This window comes from Fistularia commersonii, chromosome 3, assembly GCF_037954325.1.
Source record: "Fistularia commersonii isolate RoL2024-O1a breed Wild chromosome 3, RoL_Fcom_v1.0, whole genome shotgun sequence".
Classification (NCBI taxonomy): Eukaryota; Metazoa; Chordata; class Actinopteri; order Syngnathiformes; family Fistulariidae; genus Fistularia; species Fistularia commersonii.
Genome location: NC_141286.1, coordinates 20,084,063 through 20,105,658, shown reverse-complemented (window position 1 = coordinate 20,105,658; position 21,596 = coordinate 20,084,063). Strand labels below are relative to the sequence as shown.

Below are 21,596 nucleotides of genomic sequence, written 5' to 3'. Positions count from 1 at the left end.
AGCTTGTGGCTAAACTGATGTCTTTTGTCCCAGGTGATTTCTGACCGTAGCTTAAGTAAAGAATGATCAGTTGCCACATTAAATACTATAGAAGTACAGTGATCGCTATAACGTGGTTTACTTTTCATGGTTTCGCTACTTCACGGATTTGCATTGTGCATTGTGTTCTGCATTCTGATTGGCTAAAAAGTCAGTCAGCTTCTTCTCTACCCGTGCGTCAATAACGTTGCAGTTTAATATGTACACGTACATAAAACAGCTTGCCAAATTTACATTACGTACGTGCAAATACTCTTGCAATTTCGAGTTTCTCTAAAACCCATAATGTTGACAAAACGCTCTGGACTGACAAAAGCACCCGCAGCAGGGCCCAAAAGGCAGCGGAAGATGCTATCTATTGCAGATAAAGTTAAACTTCTGGACATGCTAAGGAAAGGTAAAAGCTATGCGGCTGTAGGTCATCATTCCGGAATTAATGAATCTTCCGTTCGTTCCATAAAGAAGGAAGAAAAAAACGTAAGGACGACAGCAGCAATGTATAATAGAGTATTTAATTGTATAATAATTGTAAAAAAAAAAAAAAAAGGTTTCTACTTCACGGATTTTGCCTATCACGGGTTCTTTTTGGAACGTAACTCCCGCGAAAAACAAGGGTATACTGTAATTCCTTGTTTTCACAATTCATCATGTAATGTAAGGACTAGTTGAGCGGTTTCCTCAGTGATGACCATCACATGTAAAGCTTCTTGTGCTTGACAACCATACTGGGCCCTTCACGTTTCCGGGGAACATAACATTCTAACATTTTCTTACAGCACTCTTCTTCTCCTATCGGCTTTCCCCTTCAGGGGTCACCACGGCGAATCAACCTTCTCCATCTAACCCTATTCCCCGTATCCTCCTCTCTCACACCAACTACCTTCATATATACTCTTTCAATATGTCCTCCTGTCTTTTTGTCATTGTAACTGTTTCTAGGCCATACAGCATCGCTGGCTTCACTACTGTTTTGTACTCCTTTCCTTTTGTTCTGGCTGATAGTCCTCTATCAGGTAGTACCCTGACACACTTCTCCACCCATTCCAACCTGCTTGAAGCCGCCTCTTCACCTCTTTTCCACACTCTCCTTGCTCTGGACTGTTGACCCTGAGTGCCTGAAATCCTTCAATGTCTTGATCTCCACCCCCTGGAGCCTCAGTGTTCCACTCGAGTTCCTCTCGTTCACACACCTATACTCTGTCTTGCCGCAACTAACCTTCATTCCTCTCTTTTCCAGTGCATACCTCCACCTCTCAAGATTTACCTGAATCTGCTCCCTGCTCTCACTACAGATCACAATGTCATCTGCAAACATCATGGTCAATGGAGATTCCTGTCTAAACTCATCTGTCAGCCTGTCCTTCACCACTGCAAACATGAAGGGGTTCAAAGCTGATCATAGCTGATGGAGTCCCACCTCCACCTTGAACTTCTCTGTAACCCCTACAGCACACCACTCCACTGTCTCATAGCTAGCATACATGTCTTGTACCAGTCTAACACACTTCTTTGCAGCTCCAGATTTCCTCATAAAATACAAGAGTTCCTCTCTTGGCAAACCGGTCGTATGCTTTTTCTAGGTCTACAAAAACACAATGCAGCTCCCTCTGGTCTTCTCTGTACTTCTCTATTACATGTAGTATTCTCAAAGCAAATACTGCATCTGTAGTACTCTTTCTCAGCATGAAGCCATTATGCTGTTCACAAATGCTGACTTCTGCTCTCAGTCTAGTTTCCACTATTCTTTCCCATAACTTCATTGTATGGCTCATCAACTTTATCCCTCTATTGTTGTCGCAAATCTGCACATCCCCCTTATTCATAAAAATGGGCACCATCACACTTTGTCTCCATTCTTCAGGCATCTTTTACTCTCTAAGATCCTGTAGAATAATTTTGTCAGAAACTCTACCGCTGCCTCTCCTAGAGACTTCCACACCTCTACAGGTATATCATCAAGACCAACTGCCTTTCCACTTCTCATCCTCTTCAAGTATAATTGAACATTTATTCTTAGAGATACATTCAATATTTGTTGACAGTAACCCAATGGTCTCTGCAGTGGCCATATTTTTGTTGAATAACATGCATGATGATGCAGTTCACTTATATTAGCCAATTCCAGAACCTCATAGTTCATTTTTATCAAATTATATATTTTTTTTAATTAAATGAACTGCGGTTGGATTTCTGGAAACTTACCTTTTTGATTTCTGTATCAATAAACTGAAAGTGCAACGGAACTTCTTTTCCCTAACGCATGTCTTCATGTCATGAATCTCTCTTGTCCATTAATGCCATTAATCAAACCATTATTTCTTTGAGGCACTACTCAACAAAAGGGCATATTTTGTTGCATGCTTACATTGTAACAGTTAACTTGCAGTCACGAAAATTCCTTGTAGGAGTTGTATCAGGAATTCAGATAAAAATTCAGATATTGTTGATTTTGGTATAAAATTTTGCACATAATCATACATTATCCTTCCGATGAATCATTTTTAATGCTTAATACTTAATGTTATATTTGCAACACAGCCTTGAAGTTGTTTGCAAATGTAGGGACTTAAAAGAATAAACTGATTTAGGCTTGTAGTTCAATCATTTTCAAAGAATATCCACATCAAGGAAGAAAACAAAGGTGTTTCCTCACCAAAATATATAGTTCAATATCTGCAGTAATGTAAGGGGACCCCTTTGGGTCATGAGGTGCAGGGGAAACTCTGGAGAACATTAATTTTAAGCACAGTAAAATAGTGAAAAGAAAATCAACGTGACACACCCTACAGAATGTGGTATGTCAACGGGCCATGCAGATACTGGCAACTGACTGCTGTTTGAAGTCCCATACCACTACTTTGTTTTTGTTTTTTTTCGCTCTTGCAGGGAGGGTGACACTCATCAACTCACTTAATAATGAATCTACATAACATCACCAACACCAGTTGTCCGGTGGAGAATTAATATAAGCGAGGCAAAATTCTCGACAAAATTCTAAAAGCATGTGGTGATCCTCTCGTTAATGTATTTTCAAACATCAGAAAAAACACTATAATATACTGCTGTGCTAACGTACATCATGTCCCTCGCTCCAGTCCATTTCCTGAAATGCACCCTGTACCGATAGCTTCAACAAACTAGTGCATTCACATATTAGAACAATAATTCAACTTTATGTAAGTACCAGTGTGCCCAGCAGACAAGTTCATCTACAGAGGATGTCAATGCTATCTGCATTGCACATTAATGGGAATCAACATTTGTGCAAGAATTTTAGTTGTAGACTTTAGCTTTGAATTGAACAAAGATAGCCCTCCTCAACTGGCCAGTAAATGAAGACACAGGACCTTGATCCGTGTACTCATAAATCGTGGACTTTTCGAGAGGGTCTCTGCCTAGATGCATTCTGCTGCATGTTAAAATCAATCAAAGTAAAAATGAATATTTTGCCCTTCATCCTTTTCACAAGTGAATGTTTCCCAATGTACCTCTTCATTTCTCAGACGCATTTAAAACATTCCAGTTTAGATGTGTTTCCATATCAATGCAAACAAAGATCTAAAAGAACTTGATCTGTGATCAGTGTGACCAAGGAGAAATTTTCAAAGTTCTTCTGGTCACTAGAATCCTGGGGCCAGTGTCAAGTGTGGAACTTTTAAGATAAAACACTGTTATCAAAATTTATTTGTCCTTATGTTATAATCTGTAGTCTCTTGTTTATTTATTTGAGTCCAAGGTTTCTAAGGTCCAGAGTCATCTGTTAATTGACCTGGTTCTGGTGAATCTCCCATACCTTGCTGGTGGATCATTGTCGCCATATCCCTGGACCACAGCACTGCATTCATGTTTGGTCAATAAATTTATCTGAATTGTTTAGTTATGGGGCGAAATGTACAACAGCACACTACTGTGATAATGTGTTTTCTGAGGAAGATTGTGGTTCCATCTTAATGCATTCAGTTCTAATTACACCCCTAACATGTTTATGTTTTTCCTTTTAGAAAGCAGGACAAGGGTTTAGGAAAAGCAATACATTAATTTGTAAAGGAGTGTGACATGGAATGTAAGATTCTGAATAAAAAATGTAAGTGTGGTGCTTCTTGAAAAAAGTCAATTAAGGTTTTCCCTTGAAAAAGAAGAAATGATTGTATTATCATAACATAAAAAAAGAACTTCATCTTGGCCAGCTCTAGACTATGATTTACACCTTCAACAAACAACAATGCCAGCTAATGTTAATTGAATTAATTTGAAATTAATGTTTATTAAAATAAGGTCGTACTAGTTTCTTTATGATATCCTTACCCAATTTAATTATGTATCGCACCATAGGCAGGAAACTGAAATTCCCAATAAAGAAATATATGGAGGACCTTCCAATATAACTCAGGGTATCCTGAAAACCTGCAACTGTTTGATACTGAGAGGCCAGAGCAATTCCTAGACTTGGCACTGCAGGGTCCAACACAACTGAATTGTTATGAAGGCAGGTATGTCTCTACTACAGCTCCCGATGATAGTCACAGGAATGTCTTAAGCTGGAGACCAAGCAAGAGGCCTAGAACAGTTGAAGTGAAATTCAGCTGTCATTAGATTTTAATGGCTGAGTGTGTGTCTATTTTCTGAGTGATGAGGAGTGTCCTGACTGTATAGGCAGAATAGAGGAAATCAAAAGTCCTGCCCATATTATCATAACATTCAATATTCCAAATCCTGTGTTAAGTCAGCTCTTTTCGGTTTGTTAGGGACATTTTTTTCCATGCGGAGCACAAGTCAACACTGGGCTTGCAGAAACTGATGTAGGAGTTATCTATGACAGTCCTGGTTGCGGTTCAAATGAAACAGAGAATTGTGTTGATCAGTCAACTCATCATAATCAGGTCAATTAAGACCACACAATTTGTACTGGATAAAGCAAAATGGGGTTGTAATGTTAGTTTCAATGGAAAGTATGAAGTTTCATAGTTGTGTGAACTACATACTGACTAATGCAGCCCCAGGAGTGGCACGAGCCAGTGTCTGCCTGAGCTGGTTACAAGCCCGGATGTGTTGTGATTGTTCATCCCAAATAAATTTTTTTGGGTCACTGGCTCCTGATAACAAATTTTTTTTTTCATGTGTTGGTTTTTTTCTCTGTCAGTGACTCAATGCATTTCATCTGTGACGGGTGGGGATATGGACCCAAATGCATCACCAAGACCCAGTGCCAACAATGCATTCAGAATAAGAAGAAGATGACCTGGTAACCAGTAGGTTTCTACCAGGCTCTGATTGCCTGCAATGTGCCACATCCGTGATTCCAGTAATGAGTGTCAGCCGAGAGTCCGGTGACGGTGCTGAGCGCCAGGTGTGAGCTGAGTCGACGGAACCGTGACAACATCTTGTGTGGCAAAGATAAGAATTGTTGCAGTCCTGCTGACAGCTGGAAGGTTTGCTGACTTTCTCTGATATGAAATACAGATTATTGTGTTAGATATTCTGACAGAGAGAATATTTCAATCTTTCAATAGTAGGGTATATTTAATTCATTCAGTGACGTTAAATGGAGAATAGAGAGTTTGTATCGGGGCCAGTTTGTGCAGAAAATAAATGACTGCTGTAATGTAACACAGCAATGTGTTATATTTATAAAAGCAATTTCATTAACCCAAGGGCCAACTAAGATAACCTGTACATCAAAAAAACACTGGGTGGTTGTATAAGAGTTTGAGCGAAATTGATAAAGCGAAGTAAGAAAGAATCATGTTCATTTTCCATTTTAAATAAATAAATGAAAAAAAAAACAAGGGGTAGAAGAAATAAAGAAAAACAGATTATGATGGTTACAACACACATGGGGAAGATACCTGAGCAAATTCTATATTTAACTTTAGATTTTGTATACTTTTCAGTTTATTCTGTATGGCTGCCTTTTTGGTCAAAGCACATTAAAATGACAGATGTTAATGATATTAGTAGTAGACAAGATGGGCAGTGTTCCCCTTTTTCCATTCCTTTTGTGTCTTGGTGTCAGGGAATTGATTTAAATATACTTTTACTTGATGCTAATGAAAACATATCAAGGAGCACAACGCAAACATACAAGAGATACTGTATATTAATCTTGCCCATATTATATGAGTAAACACTCATTTCCAGTCAACTACTGTGTTTGCTAATTATCTAAGAGATTGAATTCAATTATATACAACATATGGTATCATTTGCATTAACAGTTTATCAATTATCATTGTCAATAATGATCATTAATGATTATTATAATTAATGATTGATTATTATAATTATATGAGTAGTAAAATGTGATTAATGAGGATAGAATATTATTTTTATTATAATTAAATTACATTATTATTAGAATAGGCCTTGGATATTTTCCAACATCCATCAAATAATATATCATGTCATTTTTTTTAAGGGTTATTCTATCCCATTGATTCCTTAATATGTGTGTTTATTTTGGGCAGGATTTACATCCCAAAACAACTTGGCACAAGTCCTGCGGGACAAGAAACTATTTTAAGCAGTGATATAGCATACACATAAAACAGGCAAATGCTTCCTTACCAAGCAATTATTGATAATAAGTTTATTTACTGATTGTGTTGTTTTTTGTTTATTTTTGGTTTTTGCATAATTTTGAATCAAACCACATAAATATCAAACGTGAAATGATAATTGGCAGCCTGACCGCTCAGTAATATATTTTGAGATTAGTGTGGTGTTCCTTCCTATGTCTCGCACTGAAGATCGCTGTATAATTTCTCCATCATTGATGCAATTCTGTTCTGCACACAGAAATAGTCAAGATCACTCATTTTCTTTTGGCAGGCTTGACCAGATGGGAAAAAAGTAACCAAAAAACCATGAAGCTTCAATAGAACTGTGTCAGTCTCCTCTTGTAGAGTTTCTTTGAATACTAATGAATGTCATGTTCTCCTTATACTCAAGTAAGAACTCTCCAGAAAATATGTGTTTTACTTCAGACTGCAGATCTGAACAAATAGTATCAACTGAGCTCTCTGAAGTGGAGCAAAAGAGGAGGATCTGTCTCTTCTGTGAATGAATAAGACATGACCTACACATTATTTTATCAAAGATAAGACTTTGCATACCAGGTTGGGTTATCGCAAGCACAGCACAGACTGAACAACATTTCATGCATGCCAATTTGTTTTATCAAATAAAAAGAGGTTGGTGTTTATATCAAAAAGAGACATTAATTTTTACTCGTATTCACAATATGTGTGTTGGTACATTTGGGCTTTGCAGTTGTAACTGGACTCTCTGGACTTGGCTGGACAGCCACGAGGGAGTAAATCAAATGTAGGTCAAGCTGAACAAGCCAATAACAACAACCATGGCACATTATACTGCTGGATGTAGCTACAAATATTGTGCAAAGGGAGAAAAAACCTGAACAGTAATTACTTTGGATTTTGGTTATTTCAGGAACAAAATCCAGGAACCTTATTCCAGAGTTCTGTGAAAAATAGATATTAACATTAATTTCCTGTTATGTTATTTCAGAAAGAGTATTAAAATGCTATGCTTTTCCAGGTTTACTCATATTCTATAGGTAGGTAGACACATTGATAGAGAAAGAGAAAGAGAGACAGAGGGAGAGACAGAGAGGAAGAGATTGTTGATTTCAATTGGTAAAAATGTTGAAGCTATTGTTCAATTATATTATATTATTATATCACCCAAATGAAACTGAAAGATCTATCTGATCGGAATGCATGAGCAATTGCCAGTGTAGGGAGTGACAGATAAAAAGTCAGGCTGTGCACACTGTTTATTTTATGTTAGATGCAACGAAAGTGCAATTCAGATTCAAAACAAGAACAGCTGAACTGAAATTACTGTTTGTCAAGTAGAGACAAATACAGGACCGTCTCAGAAAATTTGAATATTGTGATAAAGTTCTTTATCTTCTGTTATCCAATTACAAAAACAAAAACATCATACATTCTGGATTCATTACAAATCTACTGAAATATTGCAAACCTTTTATTATTCTAATATTGCTGATTATGGCTTACATCGTAAGAAAACTCAAAAATCCTATCTCAATATATTAGAATATCATGAAAAGGTAATTTTTGTTTTTTTAATTGCATTACAGAAGATAAAGAACTTTATCACAATATTCTAATTTTCTGAGACAGTCCTGTTTGTGAAACACTGAATGTATTAGCTAACATCTTCAGTAAGTCTGACCAATAATCATACCAAACACAAGGGAGAGGGCAACTCTTTTTACATGAGTAAGGTTCAAGGTGAGTTAAAATGTTATTATTAATGTAGTTGCCACAGAAAGGTGAGACCAGTCCTTGGTCATAGCCGGTTTTACAGGTACACCACTCCCACCTTTCAAATCGCAGACCGAATTTTTAAAATTTGAGCCAGAAAATCTCCCGGTCACTTGGCAGTAGTGATCCCAAAGTGACCAGAAGGTGCTCTGGCTCAAACTTTATTAGATCTTGAGCCCCAACACTCAGTTTCATTGAAGTAGTCAACAAAGGTTTAATTTACATCACACAATAATGCAAATATAAAGCACTTAAAGATCTATTTAACTTTGTGTAATGGAAAGGTCCAACCTATATCAGCCTGCTCCATCACTCTTGTATGAATATTGGTTACTCATAATGATCCACATGACAGCCAAGCTAAACATGTTTATCAGAAAGAAGAACTGGACTGAAGAAAATGCGATGGATGTCTTGTCTAGAACGTAATTTATATGATGTAATTCATATATATGTAATTTTTATATACATACATACATATACCTATATATATATGATGAAAGGCTTTTCCATCTCTTTCATCATTTTGCATTTGTACAAGACATCCCAACAATACCCTCACGGTTAGGGCTGGAGTTTCCTCCAGACAGCCACCCATTAAGATTAAATATCCAATTTCAATAACCTTCTAAAGGCTTCTCCGATAATGGCCTTCTATTGGACTGCATTACAGTCAAAAGCCAAACCTCCTTCTTTCTCATATTACATGCCACTGAAAGAAAAGTATAGTATTATACTTTTCAGTATGACAAGTATAATTAAATATACATTTCCTCAGTTAAAAAAGATGACTATATCTCTGGGAAAGACAGTCAAAGAAATATGTTGTTGTCCATATATGCAATGTGATTGTATATTTTGGATGTTTGTTTGTTAAGAAAGTTCCTCTTTCACAAAACCGTTCCAGTATAAGCACTTTAATTTCCTTAGGTGGCCAATAATGAAAATGAAAATATTGCCTTCATTGGGAACTATGTGGAATATAATTTTTTGCCTGCACAAACTACAGCAGAGCTTGTTCTGCCTTGATTGTTTCTACCGCACAACAGAACTGTGTGGGAGGACTGGCGAATGAGCTGGAACACTTAGCCTCTTGAAATGAGCTTTGACATCCATGTATTCATAGATAGCAGGCATTGCCACTTTATGCAGCATACTGTAGGGCAATTTTTGACACGATTTGCAGTGCATAGCCTCCTCCTCCGCTGTGTCAAGAAAAGCCCATAGGGAGGCCATCTCAAAAGGGCCAAAGATAGCTATTTCAATGGAAATGAATGATAGCACTAGTACTTGTGTCGGCAGATTCAAACTCTGAGTTTGCAACTTGTCCTGCAGAGAGCCTTCAATCTGATGCAGCTGATACTTCACCATCAGTAATGCACAATTTCAGTAAGCGATCAAATCGAAATGTGAAAGGTGGCTGGGATGCTCCATAAACTGTTCCGGCACTTGTGGAAACAGATGTTGAGTGACACGTTTAGGGGTGTCAGAAGAGGTCTGATTGTCATTGCACAGTCATTGGCTCTGAAAGGCAAGTTCATGTTTACCCAAGCTGGGATGCATATGCCCTACCTGCCATTGCCACAGATGGTGAAGTTTCTGATAACATCAAAAGTGACAGGCTGCAGCCACCGATGAAAGATCCTTACGCATGATGGGAGCATGGCACACTAGAACATGTGCATGTTTAGTTATGGTGCCAATGTCTTTGGGGCAATTGTTTTTACCGTTATTGCATGTTTTCAGCAGATAAGCTTTGGCAATGAAGAGAAGTGGTCCTTCTATATTGCTCAGTGTAGGTTAAGTTAAGAGACCTTTCTACTGTTGATAACATATTTGTGAAGGAACAGTTTGATCCAGACCCCCTTGAACAGAAATGAGGAAGGACTTTTGAAAAACACACACACACACACGCACACATTAAATAGATAAACACATACTTACGTAAATCAGGGGTAGGCAAAAAACTTTGCCCACACTAACTTTGAAAATATGACAGACCGGCGCCAGAATCATACATACATAAGTAAACATAGAAAAGGCAAGTGTTAATACTTTTATTCAAGTGTTAATACTTCTATTCACTTTTAGTGGCAACAGTGTTGTTAATCATCAAGTCTGGTGCTTGTTTTGTTTGTGGCAATTCTCAGCTGAGATCTGTGGGGTATATTGATGGTGAGCATCACACTAAAAGTCTGTTCACACACATACATAGAGCCAAAAACACTAACACCCTCTGTGCTTTCTTCTGGATGTTTAACAATTTGGCTGCATGTAATGAAGCATAAAATTCATTTTAAGAAAGTGGAACTTCTTTTTTAAGACAGTATCTCATTGGAAATCAATTAGTTCCAACTGCAATTCTTATGGTGCTGTTTATGCTGTCGAGAACCAACGGCAGAATTCTGCATGCGGGTCAACCAGTGATTTCCTGTATTTTTTCATGTCAAAGGGCTTCTTTCAGTTGAGCCACTTTGTGGAAATGACTGCTTTGAGAATCAAGCTAGCTTGTTTTTTTAAGTCTACCTCCTGCAGTGTGAGCAATGTTTGGAACCAAACATTCCTGGTTCGATTCCGTGCTCCTCCTAGAGTGTCGAAGTGTTGTTGAGCAAGACACTGAACCCCTGGCTGCTCCCCTGGGGCTGGACAACGGCAGCCTACTGCTTCATCCATGATGGTTTAATTACAGAGAACGAATTTCCCCATGGGGATTATTAAAGGATGAATTAATTTATCAAATCATAAAACTAATCTGCATCATTCATCAGCTCTCTCAAGTCACGCAAGTAAATTAGGTGATCTTCTTCTTCCACGCTTGTTGACATACTTTCCCAGAATTTAACCACTAGACATTGGAGTGGTAAACCAACTCCCAGTGACCAGCGTTGGTTTCTTCCAAACCTTAAACTGACAATGTTGAAGACCCCTCACTCAAATGAAGTGAATGAGTTTCCCAACTGGCTTCACCAGGGGGTCAAGCTTCAATATGGTGCTTCGAACATTATGCAATATAAGAGAATGACCTCTTATTCAGGGTTGTCCTCCTTCACCCTCTCCTGTATTGTTTTGAGCAATCTGACATTTTATCCATGAGGGGGCAGCATGGTGCAGGAGGTAGAACAATTGCCCTTGGAACCAAACATTCCCAAAAGGGATTAATAAAGTACAATAGAATAAAAGCGTAAATAAATTTAACATTGGCGAGCATACTCCAAGGTAGCATGTCCCTCTTGATGACCCTCGACACACTAATGTGTGTAATAAAACTAATGTTGTGTAAAGTTGTCACTGTCATGACAGCCAGGCATTACAGGACAATGTCAAAAGAATATGGTTTAATCATCGAAATCTGAATATCTTTTATTGTCATTGCAGGACACAATGAGATATATTATATAATATTATATAAATATTAATATTTATATAATATTATATGATTTGATTTTGACAACGCTGTACACTTTGGCAGGCCAGATTAAAAAGATCCTCAGGCCTCATTGGCCCACATGCTGTAGATTGCCCATCCCTCTGTACTTTAAATGTTTTGGACCCAAAGAAATTAACTAGAACTGTGGAACAAAAAACAACTGTGTCAGCATCACTGGGTCACTCGATGAAAAAGCACTCTCATATACGAAAGGCACCCTCATATATGATGCAGTGCTTCTGCTTGAGATTTGACAAATAAATAAATATATATTTAGAGCAATAAATATAAAAAAAAAAAAGTACAAATCAAACCAAATAGAGTCAAAAGCATAATCTGAAATACATGCAAATCAAAACTTTCAGTTCTATTATGGTCACCAGGGTCATGTAATTGTAAAAGAGAACAAGGTTATCGCTCACAGCAAACACAGTTATACACACTTTGAAAACAATCAGTTCTATACTCAGTGGCTTTCTCAACAAATATGGGACAGGTGTTCTTCCCCCCAATATTTTCTGACTGCTGTGGAAAACAAAAATGAAAAGAAGAAAAAACATCTTCAGCAGATAAGTCACACTCAAGTAGGGCAGAGAAGGCTGTTCTTTGACATGCTCCTTTCGCAGTCAGCATCATGCTAGAAGAAGCTGTCTGTTTTTGCTCCTTTAAAAGATTGTTCTCAGAATCTGTGCATGTCCTTGCAAAAATGTCTCAGTCGTATGAGGTTATATCACAAGGAGGTGGAATGTAATTACTGCTGCTAAATTGAATGTATAATTCTCCTTCTCCAAACAAATATATGCTATGTGGATACTAGCAATCTGTTTATGCTGCAGTAATGAGTTCTTTAATAAAACTCGACTAAAAATTGAACCATAATAAAAATTGACCGCTGGGTCTTCATATAAATTGGAGCCAACTGAACCTGCCAGTTGAGCTTTATAAACCCAACGACAAACACTAGAACACTTTAGGTAACAATGGAAACCTTTAAAAAACTGAGCTAAACCACTTATAAAGGGTTTGGTACACTGAGCAAATTCAAAGAAAATAATTTGTCTTAAACACCAGAAAACAGGAGAAAGTGATCTTTTCATGATGTAGTACAATGGTGAATGTCTTTTTTTTTACATCAAACTATAACATACATTGGAAGTTAATCTGAAAAAATACATTGCATTTATAACGGGATAAATCACAAGGGCACTACCTTTAATGAAATTGAGGAACTAATCTAGTTGATGGTCTCATGGGAAAACTTGATTATTTTTTAGGGGGGAGTTTAATTGAAGGAGATACATTACCCGTGTTTATCCCCAGAGATGAGAGTGGTAATTGGTGCAGACTTCAATGGGTGTGTTGGTGCAGCAATAGAGGGGATAAGGAGTGATGGGCAGATTTGGTATACAGGATAGGAATGCAGAGGGACAGTGGTAGAAAAGGGAAAGTGGTAGACTTTGTAAAAGGATGGAAATGGCTGAGGTCAATACTTTTTTCCAGAAGAGACAGGAACATAGGGTCACTTATAAGAGCAGAGGTAGGAGCATTAAATGTATGTTAGACTGGTGCGGGACATGTATGCTTGCTGTGAGACAGTGGTGCGGTGTGCTGTAGGGGTAACTGAGAAGATCAAGATGGAGGTGAAACTCCAATAGGGATCAGCTCCAAGCCCCTTCTTGTTTGATATGGTGATGGGCAGGCTTACAGATGAGTTTAGACAGGAATCTCCATGGACCATGATGTTTGCAGATGACATTGTGATCTGCAGTGAGAGCAAAGAACAGGTTGAGGAAAATCTAGAGAGGGGGAGGTATGCTCTGGAGAGGAGAGGAATGAAGGTTAGTCACGGCACAACAGAGTATACTGTATGTGTGTGAATGAGAGGAGCCTGGGTGGAATGGTGGGGCTACAGGGAGTGGAGATTAAGACGTTGGAGGATTTCAGGTAATTTGGGGTCAACGGTCCAGAGCAGCAAAGAGTGTGGAAAAGAGGTGAAGAGTTAGGTTCAAGCAGGTTGGTTCGATCACTACTGTGATAGAAGACTATCAAACAGAATAAAAGGAAAGGTGTACAAGACAGTGGTGAGACCATCAATGCTGTATGGCCTAGAAACAGTTACATTGAGGAAAAGACAGAGGGCAGAGCAACAGGTCGCAGTGGTGAAGATGCTGAGGTTCTCTTTGGGAGTGACCAGGATGGATAGGATCAGGAATGAGTCTATCAGAGGAACAGCACATGTTACATGTTTCGGAGAGAAGGTCAGAGAAGCCAGACTTAGATAGTTTGGTCATGTACAAAGGAGGGACACTGAATATATTGGTAGACGAATACTGGAATTGGAGCTGCCAGGCAGGAGGTCTCGGGGAAGACCAAAGAGAATATTTATGGATGTAGTGAGAGAGGATATGAAGGTAGATGGTGTGAGAGAGGAAAATACAGAGAATAGGGCTAGATGGAGAGGGTTGATTCACTGTGGCGACCCCTGAAGGTAAAAGCCGAAAGGAGAAGAAGAAATCCAAAGATAATAAAGAAATAGAAACTTCCATGATAACTCACAAACTATGCTACAGTTCATTTCATAATTCAGGATTGTTTCAAATTGAGCAAACTACTTCTTTTCTCTCAGCTACTCCATTTAGGGATTGCCAAAGCAAATCACCTTCCTCCTTTGTTTCAAATTCAGTAAACTAAAGAGTAAAAATGCTTAAATTTCATGTTTTAATGATTGAAATTTCAATAATAAACAATGTATAAATTTATTCTAAAAATTCAAAAGTAATCGTATTTCATGACTTATGAATATGAGTAGGGAGGTTTGTTTTCTTATTTCAATTCAGAAAACCAATCGAACCAATGTGTGGCTCCACAGCGACTTGACTGATCTTTACTATGAAGTTTGTAATATATCAGGGTTTCTTTCTTCAACATTATCACTTTGAATTGATGATGGGATTGCAATAAAACACATAGAGCATTTGTTTAATATTCAGTAATTCAATCAGTTAGTGGTGGATTTCAGTTTCATCTGTGTTCTGGGTTTGTTTGCAACAATAACTGAGTGTGTCTATAAATATATATGTATGTATATATACATATATATATATATATATGCATTCATTGTCCTTTTAAATTTGGCATTGCTAAACCAAAGAAATTATTATACAGTGCAAAACATTTATTTACGTAATGGACACAAGACATGAGTAAAAGGCATGCTATTGTTGCTGTGCTGTGATTTTCCACAAGATGGTGTCCTTAGTTCATGTTTTGGACTTCAAGATGACTTTAAGGCACTGCTCTCATTTCCCTAACTTCTAAAGATTTGGTTAGTTTATTACACAGGTATAAATTTTATTGATGTGGTCACACAAAAAAATATGTATTTTCTGTTTGTTGCTTTTGTGCTTTTGATTCAATGTATTAGTTAATAGAAGATTTATTAGAATAAAGGAAAAAGATTGAAATATTCAGGATTTTAAACATTACATTGGAAAGGTCTATGCCAGATCTGAAAGTTCATAATTTGTGTGATCCACTCTGTCCCCAAGCTTTTCTCATTATTTACATGTATTTATTCTAACCATTTTATAATTCATCAAAAGGCGTCAAGGAATTAAAGATAAGTCACAGCATTCTTTGTGAGTCAAAGCACTCCAATATAAATCTAAAGCTTGCCATGGTCGTGGGGGTCATGTCGCAGATACATTTTTGAGATTTTAACATTGATAAAAGACAATATTAGCACCGGTGGTGATGGTGCTATGAGGGATTATTTTACTTACAATAATTAGTATCATTGTGCCCTATATATGATCTGCCATTGATCACATTTTTTGTACTCTGTGGCCATTTCTCATCAATTCTAAATCACTAATATTTATGAAATTAATTCATAATTAATCAATCTTGAAATGTAAATGTTGGCTTTTGCCTTTTTTAAATGTTGATTAAGCTCATTTCAGTGTAATAAACATACAAGCTTCAGAATTACCTCCTGCGTTTCAATTTCACACTTACAGCACCACTTCGTTTTTTCAAGTTTTTGTTTTTGACAGTTGGCACAAGTGACTGATTTTCACAAGGCATTTTGTTTCCAAGTAGTCTATTTCTGGAGTTGACCTAATTAGCCAACCTGGTTGTTTCTGTTGTGAAAATATGAATACATGATTAATGGAAGCCAACATATTCAATTAACAAGTACAACCTGAAATAGGAATGTAAAATTATTAATCCTATTTTCACTTAATATTAGTTCACTTGAACATTTGCTGTTACATTGCAAAATGTGACTGATAATTGAGTTTGTTACTCAGCCTATCAAAAACAGACATAATTGTAAATGGTAATTGTTTCTGTCTGTCAGAAGAAGTTTCGTTTATTCATTAGGTGAAAGAACATAGAAATATGTGCTAACAGCCTTTAAAGCAAAATGTGTACACGTATCAGCCATTACAGGACAATTCACTAAGAGGGTAATAAATTAAAGATGGGTTTCCATACATTAGTGGAGGTTGATTTGTCCTCAAATGGCTAGGACAATTTCTGCCAAATAATTTAAGTAGAACATCTCTATAAATGATAAGATGACTCATTTTGGCACAATCTTGACAATGGCTTAAGTGAAACTCACAAGTCTTTAATGTTCATGAGATGGTTTCGTTGGTTGGTAATGGGGGTAAATCAACATCACGCACTTCTCTAAGTGTACTTGTTTATTTTTCATAAGCACATCTTTCATGTTTGTTTTAGCTTTCTGTATACATACACACACACACACACAGACACACATGCTCCACATTAACTCTTGGGCTACCTCTTGCTTGTCATCATGATTGAACATGACGTGAATGAGTCAAATTACTCTTGAGGCCCTTCAGGCTTTTTACGTGTAGTGGAGAGTGACGCCCACAAGAAGCAGGTCATACTGTTTGCGAACAACTTGGTTCTTCATCCGACTTAAGCAGTTTATATTTATCATATAAACTGATTTTTTTGGGAGCACTTTACCACATGTTGGCCGTTGAGAGGGGAATAAGTTTAATATAGCAACATAGTACGAGTTTAGTCATCACGTTAACAGTGATCAAGCTGAATGGAAAACAGTTACCTTAAAACAATAAAGCAAAAATAAGGAAAGCCTTTGCATTAACCGGACCATGTAGAGATGGTTCATGGGATAATTATGAGTCTCCAGGCAATGATTTGTGACTCATCCAGATACATATATCGTAATGAATGAACATATATACTTTCAAAGGAACAGCTTTCACGTTAATGCTGCTTGCATACAGCATCTAAGCTAAGAAAAAACTGTTATGTTTCTTTCTATATTTTTTTTTTCCAATATCTAATGAGGGAGTGTAAAAAACTAAATCTGGTCTTCCAAAAAATGAACCACTGTAATCACACATGTTGATTTGTGGGAATAGTGAAGCTAATATAATTTTTTTTGTTATTTTCTTACAGCTTATGATCTCTAAGTTTTGGTTTTCCTCATTTCCTATATGTGTATGTTTTGTTTTGTTTTTATAACTGTACAGTTCACTGGTTTCCACCCTCATTCTTTGGGTGTTCCTTTTGACACATCAGTAATCGCTTTGTTTTCTCAGCCATGTCCTTGTTTACTCTTTTGTTTATCAATAGATCTTTAGATATCTGCTCATGAGAAGAGCTTAATTTGTTTTTGTAATATTACATTTGACCAAAATTTTACTATTAAGTAAACTGAGAAAAATATTTGATATTATTGTAGGTGCTCCAAGGAGACAACCCGTGTACAAGCTCAGCAGCTCTTTTCATACAATCATTCAACAGTTTTGTGAACAAAAATCCTTGATTTTTTTTTCAACGTTTGGATGGTATAGATAACCAGGATTCATTACAAAGAGATCAGAACATCACTTTCCACCTTGAGATATTTCAAACTTCACCTTCACTTTGAGTGAATCGGAAAAACTGAAAGCTGAGGAAACTATTGCTCTACAATATGTCAGGAATCATGGCCTAGTACTCATTGACATTGTACCCATTCACAAAGCATGTTGGTACTGGGAATACTTTTCACACTTCGAAATGTGCAATATAAAAAGATAACCACATCCCATTTATTTATTCATATTTAGAGCATGTTACTAGACAAATAAAAATTGTATATATGCTCTATATGTTCATGTCTTTACAAATTCCCTTGAATTGGTAGGAGTTGCCCAAAGTGTAGCACCTGGAGGTAGTGGTAAAAGTCTACAGTGATAACCAGCCCATCAAGTTGTTGCAACAAATGGTTCTTGAATAAGAGACACAGTCTGGTGAGCCTCTGCAGTTTGTCACATCTTCTTGATGTCTTGATGAAAATGATTAATATTTGTGTACTGATGAAATAATCCTATGTAATGTGACCCTTTGTGTTACTGTAAGGCTTGAGGCTCTCCATCAAGGGCCTTGTGATCTCCTCTGACTTTATTTTGGTGAGACTAGAAAAATGATGTCCCATTTCCAGACAAAGCAAGCTATTTTTCTGTCATAGACAATGTAAGTTTTAGCAGTCTGTCCCTTGAAAGAGTGGGGCCAAATAAGTTCATATATATTTATATTGTAATGGAACATCTGCAAAAGCACATGACACACCTGGTGGCATCATTCATTGAATTGTTTTTTTAAAATTATATTTAAATTTAAAATTAAAAAAAATAAAAAAATAAAAACTTCATTATAACAGGTGTGAATCATTTTCAAGTCATTTTCATTTTTTTTTTCAAAATCTTTGTAAATGTATTACCTTGTTTGCAATATTTTAACCAGCATTATATATATGTAAACATATTATTTACCTTGAATTACCTGTCATTGAATAGTGATACAATATTTTTTTCTAGATACAAACCAAGAGCAGCAACAAAAAATATCTTCAGTCAATTTTGGCATCCATGGTAATGTTGGGGTTATTAAAAAAGAAAAAAACAGGAAAAAAGAAAAGGAAATGGACAACTATGTTAACCTTGAACCTTAGTCTGGCAAGCGTGATTTTAACTGAAGAGAATGTGTTATCTGCTGCAATGTCCTTCACATCAGGTATTCTAACTTGTGCTTGGCGACAGGCATTGAATAGAACTCTCCCATACCAAAGTCATATTATGGATTCATACATTATAAAATAAAAGTACAAGGATAAAATTCTGAAGTATCTTGAGAGGACAGTCTTTATCAGCTTGTCTTGCCATGTTTCTTTCTGAATAATTGTATTCAATTTGTGCAATTCAAGCTGTCCTTGCAGAAACATATGAAATGACTATATCATCTTAACACACTTAAAAAGTTTTCATTTTGACAGCACCCTAGAAACAGGATCAATGGGAAGGCACTGTGAGCTGAAGAGGGCAGGGACCGATCACTCATCACAAGCCGCACAGTCCGGTATTTGTTGACACAATTACTCATAGGCATTAAAAAACTACTTTTTGAAACTTCAGATTTCTATACCCTGCCAGTGACAGAAAATTTATCTCAAGATTTTCTATCGAAAATTTCAATAGGCAGATAAATAAAAGTGCAGCGCAGATACTCATCCAGGCTCTAGTCATCTCTCGTCTGGACTACTGCAACTCCCTCCTTGCCGACCATCAGGCCTCTGGAGCTTATTCAGAAAGCGGCAGCCCACCTAGTGTACAACCGTCCAAACACACAACTCCCCTTCTTATGTCCCTACACTGGCTCCCAGTAGCCGACCGCATCAAGTTCAAGACCCTGGTGCTCGCCTACCGGGCAGTGAATGGGACATCCCCGTCTTATCTCCAGGATATGGTCAAGCCACATGTCCCTACCCGTCCCCTCCGATCTGCCACCTCTCGGCAACAGTCCACCCCATCACTCAGAGCCCCTGGCTGCCGATCGAACCGGTCTCGGCTCTTCTCAGTCTTGGCTCCTCAGTGGTGGAACGAACTCACGAAAAGGTCAGAACAGCAGGGTCGCTGCCAATCCTTTGCCGTGGGCTGAAAACATACCTCTTCACCAAGCACTGCCCCACTAATCGCACACTACACCCAACACCCCCTGGAAAAAAAAAAAAAACAAAGATATGAATGTATGTATGGATATGGTTCTGAGATGGCTATTTGGTAGAGTGGTCACTTCTGACTTCCGACTACTGGTGCTTCGGACTTTCGGTGACTGAATTGCAGTTTTTGTATGTCGCTTTGGATAAAAGCGTTTGCCAAATGACTGTAATGTAATGTAATGTAATGCAATCTCACCCCAAGAGAGTATCATATTGGCAGTCATTTATAGCTCACTGCAACATTTGCTCACCTGGAAAATAAAATCTCAATTACCTTATTTAGTTATTTCGAACTGTGTTATCGCTGACTATCCTCAAAGAAAAAGAGCAGATAATTCATTCATATAGTTGGCAAAACCACCCATTACTGTTTATCAGATCACTGACGTTCAGTAGATGCAATTATGAACAAAAAAAGTTAGTTACATAATGGACTTTTCTTTGTTTTTTCTATGTTTTCAATCACCTACCATCATCCTCTGCGTGCTCTATTAGTGTACAGGTGAATGTGATTACTCAACGGTCAAATATATGTGGGACAGCAGTATTGTATCATTCAAAGTGTATGAATGCGAAGACTATTGCCCGTTCCAATTGGGGGATACATCTTATGCTCCAGGCCATCAAATACACGTTTTATTTTCAGAGTGCACCTTTCATCTGGTGTTTAATTTTTCACATTGACCCTGACTCATTGCTTTAAGATTATCCTCCAGTTGGCCATCGGACTGTATTTAATGTCACGTTAATGATGAGAGCTTCCAATTTTCTTAACTACGAGGATACATATCTCAGCGGTTGTATTTTTTATTATACAATTGATGTATTCTGAAATTTAGTAGCGTTGAAGTCTGTAAGCATGCCGTTTTTTTTTTTTTTTGCACATTCCAAATAAAATGAATATGATAGAAATGACTTGTTCAACAACTTAAAACTCAGCTGTGTGACAAATTAAGACTATGTTGGGTGAATGGTTTATCTAAGTTGAACATGCTTTCATATTGGTTTTGGATTGAAAAGGATAATTTAAGCCTTCTTCTGTTTTCCTTGTCTATCAGAATAAATATATAGATGAATAAACACATAAATAAATGAATTAAAACACACACACACACGCATGCATACACACACACATGGCTAACACTCATTATCACCAGAGCCAAGGGGAGCTGCAGAGTTGGGTAATACTGCCGGTCAATCAATACAGACTCAGCATTAAACAATAGGTTTTCATGCATCGGAATCGTACGATGCATTCTGAATGGAGACTTTGAGGAAGTATTATGATTGAAATGACAAATCGCCTTCAAAATCAATCATACCTTAATTTCTAAAGCTTTCATCAACACCATCACACGGTTTATTCAGTGGCCAGAAGCCCTACTTGTTCACCACCACTCCACTAAATCCTCGGCCCCCTAATCTCCCATAAACACTCCCTGACTGTGGAGCTTCCTTGGCACTGCCAGCATGTGTGTGCCAGCCCTATACACCCATTAGCATCGTTAAGCCTCAGCTTCTCACCCCCCACCCCCACTCTACAGAGCAAATGTGAGTGTCTGATGATTACCTTACTCTGTATTATGGATGGTGTTAATCCTCTACTCTGGCAAGAAATCCTTAAAAAACACACACAGGAAAAATACTGATCTGTTCTTATTCATGAGAGTCCTAAGTTGCCTGCCATTACCAGCATATGCTTGAAAACTGCATAAATTCAATTTCATATGCTGTAAATCCCTGTAGTTTCATCATAACCTCAACTCTC

At 37.4% G+C, this 21,596-nt stretch overlaps 1 pseudogene; it reads right to left on the bottom strand.

The window, feature by feature from the left end:
- Positions 1-769: 769 nt before the first annotated feature.
- LOC147235800 (uncharacterized) overlaps positions 770-21,596 on the bottom strand; it is an 80,779-nt pseudogene continuing 59,952 nt past the window's right edge.